The sequence below is a fragment of the Bacillus rossius genome, chromosome 6 (assembly GCF_032445375.1).
Source record: "Bacillus rossius redtenbacheri isolate Brsri chromosome 6, Brsri_v3, whole genome shotgun sequence".
Classification (NCBI taxonomy): Eukaryota; Metazoa; Arthropoda; class Insecta; order Phasmatodea; family Bacillidae; genus Bacillus; species Bacillus rossius.
In genome coordinates, this window is record NC_086334.1 from 1,054,238 (window position 1) to 1,060,237 (window position 6,000).

Genomic DNA, 6,000 nt, shown 5'->3' on the forward strand with positions numbered 1-6,000 from the left:
AATTTAATATATGTGCATTGTCATAATTGGCCAATTTATAAAGTTATAAATATTAAATACAGGAAAATTAACAGATAAAGCTAGTTTTAAAACAACCACGTGAGCGACTTCCGCGCTGGATGGTTCGGAAGCGATACCGCCGCAGGATATAGTCTGCCTCACGCTAACATTGCAGTACAGAACAAGCTCTACATATGTATTCTTATTTAGTTTACAATCAATAACTATATTAAGTTTCAATATTTTTAATCTTTTATTATTAGTTGATTTTCTAAAACCTTACAATATTGTATTTTGAAGTTTTATTACAGTTGTATACATTCTAACAGAAAAATTATCAGTTCTAAACACCAATTATCATTTTAAACGAAAAACTAGTTGTCGCAGTTCTTCTCTGTTAATAACAAGGAATCTAATTACGTACATGCTAAGGTCAAACAGAGCTGATTTTATTTTTTATTTCATTCAATAGACCATACAATGGTATAGAATATGGCCAAAGAAAAATTACAAATAAACATAAATACAAACACATAAACAGGTACAAGAACAGTATTAAAAGCATTACAAAATTAAAATAATAAAATATAACAGCTGCTCTTCCATGAATAAGCACCTATTATATATTATATATAAAAGAAATTAGATATAAAAGAAAAGTCATACATAATTCAAAAATTTTAATGCAAAATTATATAAAAAATTTTGATGATGTAATTAACAGGTTGAAACTAAGATGGCATCTTTCAGTCCTTGGAAGTAAGAATTGAATATTATCAGATGATGCTCTTGATTAAATGCAACGGCACGGGCTGAAACTGTTCTGGCCAGGCGCGTAGGAACCCGGGGGACGACCCAGGCGACTGCCCGGCCATAACATTTCATGGCCGGGCAAAGTGATGGTTTTGCCCGGCCATTGCATCAGATGAACAAGAGGCATTGTCTTCATTGCAATGCTTAGTGGTGTTGTGGGATTTTCTTGTCTGTGCTTTACTTTATTCTTTAAATAAATTAAGACTTTTCGATAAGTGTACAGGCACAATAAATACGGCAACTGTTCTTGTTTTCTTCTAAATATTCACGTTTCACAGTGCTGATAGCGGAAATAATATTGTGGGATATAATACCGGTAAATGTTTCCGCTCGTTGCAGTAGCTTACGCTCCGTTTTTGTCCACCCTTGTCTACCTGACCTTCAGACCCTTGCATTCTCCCCGCCTCGTTTCTACCTAAAGGTAACGACCTTAGTGCAGATAGGGTTACCAGACGTCCGGCAAAAGGAGGACATGTCCTCCTTTTTATGTATTTTTTTGCGTCCGGCCGGATTTTCCTTAATGCTCCAAAATGTCCGGCTTTTTTATAAAGTGAGATAATTCCTGAAGTTACACTCTGGGCAAAGCGCGCGGTGCGCACTAATGCGCTGTCCGCAGAGTCACCCCACTATATAAGTAGTTCAATGACAGCTTGACAGGTAGCAGCACATGCAGAAGCACGTGTTTTTAATATGCTGTATACGCGTAGTTTGTTTGATTATTTATACTGAAACTGAATTAAATGCCAAAACATTGTAAATTATCGTAATCCATTGTAATTAATTCATGGCTTTTTAAGAAAATATATTGTCCTCCTTTTTAGTGAAATGTCCTCCTTTTGCGAGATGAATGTCCTCCTTTTTTAATATCAGTGTCTGGTAACCCTGAGTGCAGAGCGCTTTCCACATCAATCATCATTCAACTGCTGTACGTCTTGATTTTAAGTCCAAGAAACTTTGTGAGCCGTACTACAGAACTGTTTAAAATAAACGTATTTATCTGTAGTATCGTGAGTGAGTAGTGCGGGATGGCAGTGATGAAAAACATTTAGGGTTTAAGGATAAAATTTATAACAGTATTTTAATTTTTGCGGCGTACAATGACTCAGAAAAGCATCAACTTTTTCTTCAACAACCGTTCTGCACAGTCCTGCAGTTCATCACAACCACCACCTAAAAAGCAGTGCACATTAGGCTGTAATGCCTGTGAAGACAAAGATCCTAAAGAAGAGTATGATTCCTTTAACTCAGCAGTTTAGACTGAGACGAATTTTTTCATGATCCCGAAAAACATATGTAATATACCTATTTAACATTAAAGTTTAGTATGTCGGTACATTATTTTTTTCCGCTCTTTGCTCGTGATTATTCCATCGCATAATAAAAAAATTTCTTTGAATCTACAAATCATTGAACAAGAATTTATCAAGCAGATTTGCAGTTATTTTTAAGCATCTTCACTCGCCTATTCTGTGGGGTTCGCATTTTAAACTTATTCTTAAGGGGAGTCTGACAGTAAAAAAATTAACATATTGACTTTTTTAATTTTTAATACCAAAATAAAATTTCGACTTTCCTGAATAAAGTGATATCAGTGTTATTGCGAAAAGCTTTTTTCCATCTTTAATTTTTATTTTCATTTCTAGTAGCTGTGTAGTTGTCAATGAAAAAATACGGATTATTCGTACAAATAATTATGAGAATTTTCAGAATGTTTTAATGTATTGTAAATTAGATTATGAAGAACATAAAAATTCTATGATAGTAATATGTCGAACGGCTCACTATTCCAAGTTTTGTTATATTGTGATTTTACTTTATCAATTTGAATGTGTTATTTTGTCATATAACTTATCATAAGATATTTATATTTTCAGATTTATTAATGGTAAAGCAGTTTTTCTGTCACGTTTCAAATTAATATTCAGTGGACACTAGGTACACCTTATGCTTGTGTCAATTAATTCTGAATATTGGCATCATCTAAGAATATTTAATTAAAGGTGTGTAACATTAAGAGATCTCCTGTCCTGAGATTCAAATGAATTTTTTTTAAGAGTGGGCAATGAGTGGGATAATGCCGTCATTGTTAAATTGTTTACTCAAGGCTCAGCCTCAATTAAATATTTGATTATAGCTTGTTTTGATTATTGCAGTTGTTTGTTAGCACATACTAAGAAAATGTAACTACTTATAGCTATAGATAGTTGGCAAAATATACTATCTCACACTACAAATATTAATCTTCAACCACCGTCATGTAATTATGATGCAATTAGTCAAACATATTTTTAGTTAGAAAAACATATTTGCCTTTTCTACAGCTCTAGATAACTTTATGATGTCTGGGAACTAAATTTGAAGGTGCTTGAAATTTATGTATACTCTGTGCAGTGGGAAAATTCAACAAATTGCCTAATGAATTCTACGAGGTGAAAACTGAAAGTTAAAATTTCTGCTAGTAGTACATTCTATTTTTATACGAAAGATGCTTAAATAGCACCATTTTGCTCCTTAGAATACAATTTTTTTTCTACCGGGGGAGAGCCCCCGGACACCCCCTTTGTTAAATCCACCAATTATAATGATACTCTCCTTTGCCCCCCCATTAAATATTTGCTTCCTACGCGCCTGGTTCAGCTTCTCAGCACACGCGGGCCTTGTGGTCAGAATGTCGGACCACGCACTGCAGCAGTGACAACAGCAGTGTGTTTGAAGTGGACGGACAGGGCTAGCTGGGAGCGGGGGAGTGAAGGCGGGGAAGACGGGCAAGAAGCTGGTCTCCGAGTAGTTCGGGAGCTTGGCGCAAGAAGCGCGGACCTGAGTCTTCCATCAGGCCGAACACGCCGTCGCGCCACGGGGGCGCGGAAGACTGCCATACTGGAAGACTACCATAATGACAGTATTCCGCCTGGCCTCTTCGAAAAAGCCGGAAAAGTACCATAACGGAAAACTGACATAATTTCAAAGGACGAGACGGAATTCCGCCATACTTTCTTATACACTCCATGGAAAGAGTTCAGCGGCATTGCTCTCGAATTAGTGTATAGAATACTCGGTAGATTGCGCTGTCAAACCTCCAGCTGTTTCTCAGGTTAACTTTAAAGCTTACAGATACCGCTTCTGACGGTTATTGTTGTAATAACAAATCATTTCCAGATCGCAGACGAGAAGAAAGCACTGTATTCTTATTACGACGATTTAAAAAAAAAAAAAAAACATATGGTAGTTTTCCATCGCCTTCGTCAAAACAGGAGGAAAAGTACCAAAATGGAAGACTGGCATAACAAAAATGGGAATTCTGCCAACTTTTCTTATACATTACACGGAAATAAGAAAACAGCCTTACTCATAAAACCGTAATTTTACTAGCTTCATAGAATTTACATTTTTGCACACTGGAATAATTGAAGTAAATGTAGATCATTATTTAATGCGTTCAAATACTATTCAAAGTTTTCTTATGTAATGTTTTCATTGTTAGGGTGATATAACACAAAAATCTCAGATATTAAGGTTTTTAATGTTCATTTTAAATTAAAGTCTACAAAATGTATATTTAAGATGCCGGAATTCGAAGGAAATATGTTTTGCATAGTGTAGTTTGTTGGCACAGGTGAAGCAGCACAGGCGCTCTAGAGGAGACATAGGCTCGTACATCGAATGTTGGTGAACTTTACACAGGTTTGCAGTCTTTCAAAAATAATCTCTATTACGAAATAAAAAATATTACTATGCGTAGCTTATATTCTGCTTCTTTAAAACTGTCAGATAAAATTTAAATTCTGTTTTTTGTGCCTTACGACACATAAACGAAATATGACACATACATTTAAAAATAGGTAGGCTACCATATAAGCACATAGAATAACAACCAAAAACACATTAACACAATGATACATATCAATAACTTTACGACAAAACACGAAACAACACAACACACAGATTGATAAAGTTCATAGTAACTAATTTGTTACTTTGGTTTTCAAAAAAAATCTTAAACAGAAACTAAAATGATGTATACAAAATAAATATGTAGATTTTTAAAATAACGTTTTCTTAATTTTTTACCTATGAATGTTTCTAGATTATTCAAAAAGGGTTATGATTTTTTTTACAAATTTTATAGTTAAAAGTGTCACTCCAAACCGAGATATGTCTGAAGCATCAAAAATGGTAATGAAACGTGTATCACTGATTGAGTGTCTAGTAAATAGAAAATTCAAATTAAATTTATATAGGAATGTAGCATATTTAAAAGGAATTTAAAAGATTAATTTAAGAATTTTTTCTGCATACTTATAATTATATTTAAAATCAACTTCATAGCTAATAAATTTGAAGAACAAAGTATAAAATCAGGTATTGATGCAGAGAAAGTTATAAATTTAATAAGACCTAAGATCTTCAAGTGCAGCTAACATTTTGGTGAAAAATAAAAACTTGGCATCCAATATAACTCAAAAGTATTAAAAGTGGACACCACGTTTATTGTCATTTCTTACTATGTGATAATTCTAATTAATTGAATTAGTTTTTTTACTAAATGTTATACAATAAATGATATCGTAATTCAGAAACGTTTGTTAACTTGGAAACCAGATCCGGACAGCTGAAATACCTTGCTGAATAGTTTCACAAACATATTTATTTTTCATCAACATCTTTTCTTGATCAATTCTGATTACATTTGTAATATAATTTATTAAATATTAAAGAGTAGTTAAGATAAACTACTACTTTGCGGAACACCTAATACCATGAAATTGCATTTGCAAATTTGACTGCCAAGCGTCTATTTGTAAGATAATTAAAACAAATATATACCACGCATTGTTTGACGAGGCCTAAAATTGATGATTTTTTTTAATAATAAGATTGGGTTGGAAAGTATCAAAGGCTTTGCTCATGTTGAAATAAATAGAATATTTTATTTATAAATGGATGTTATACTGGTGCATACATATATATACACACATAAATACTGTGTGTGTTAAAGACGATTTGACTGATTGAAAACTATGTGGTTTTTCAGAAATAATATTTTTAGTAATAAAATTCATGTGCCTATAATTTTTTTTTCGTCAAAAACGTTAAACTACATAACAAATGTGTCAACAGTTTGTGACTAAAAATTAACTGTCAATAATACTTCAAGACAATGTATACCGATAAATGGTTGAACACACA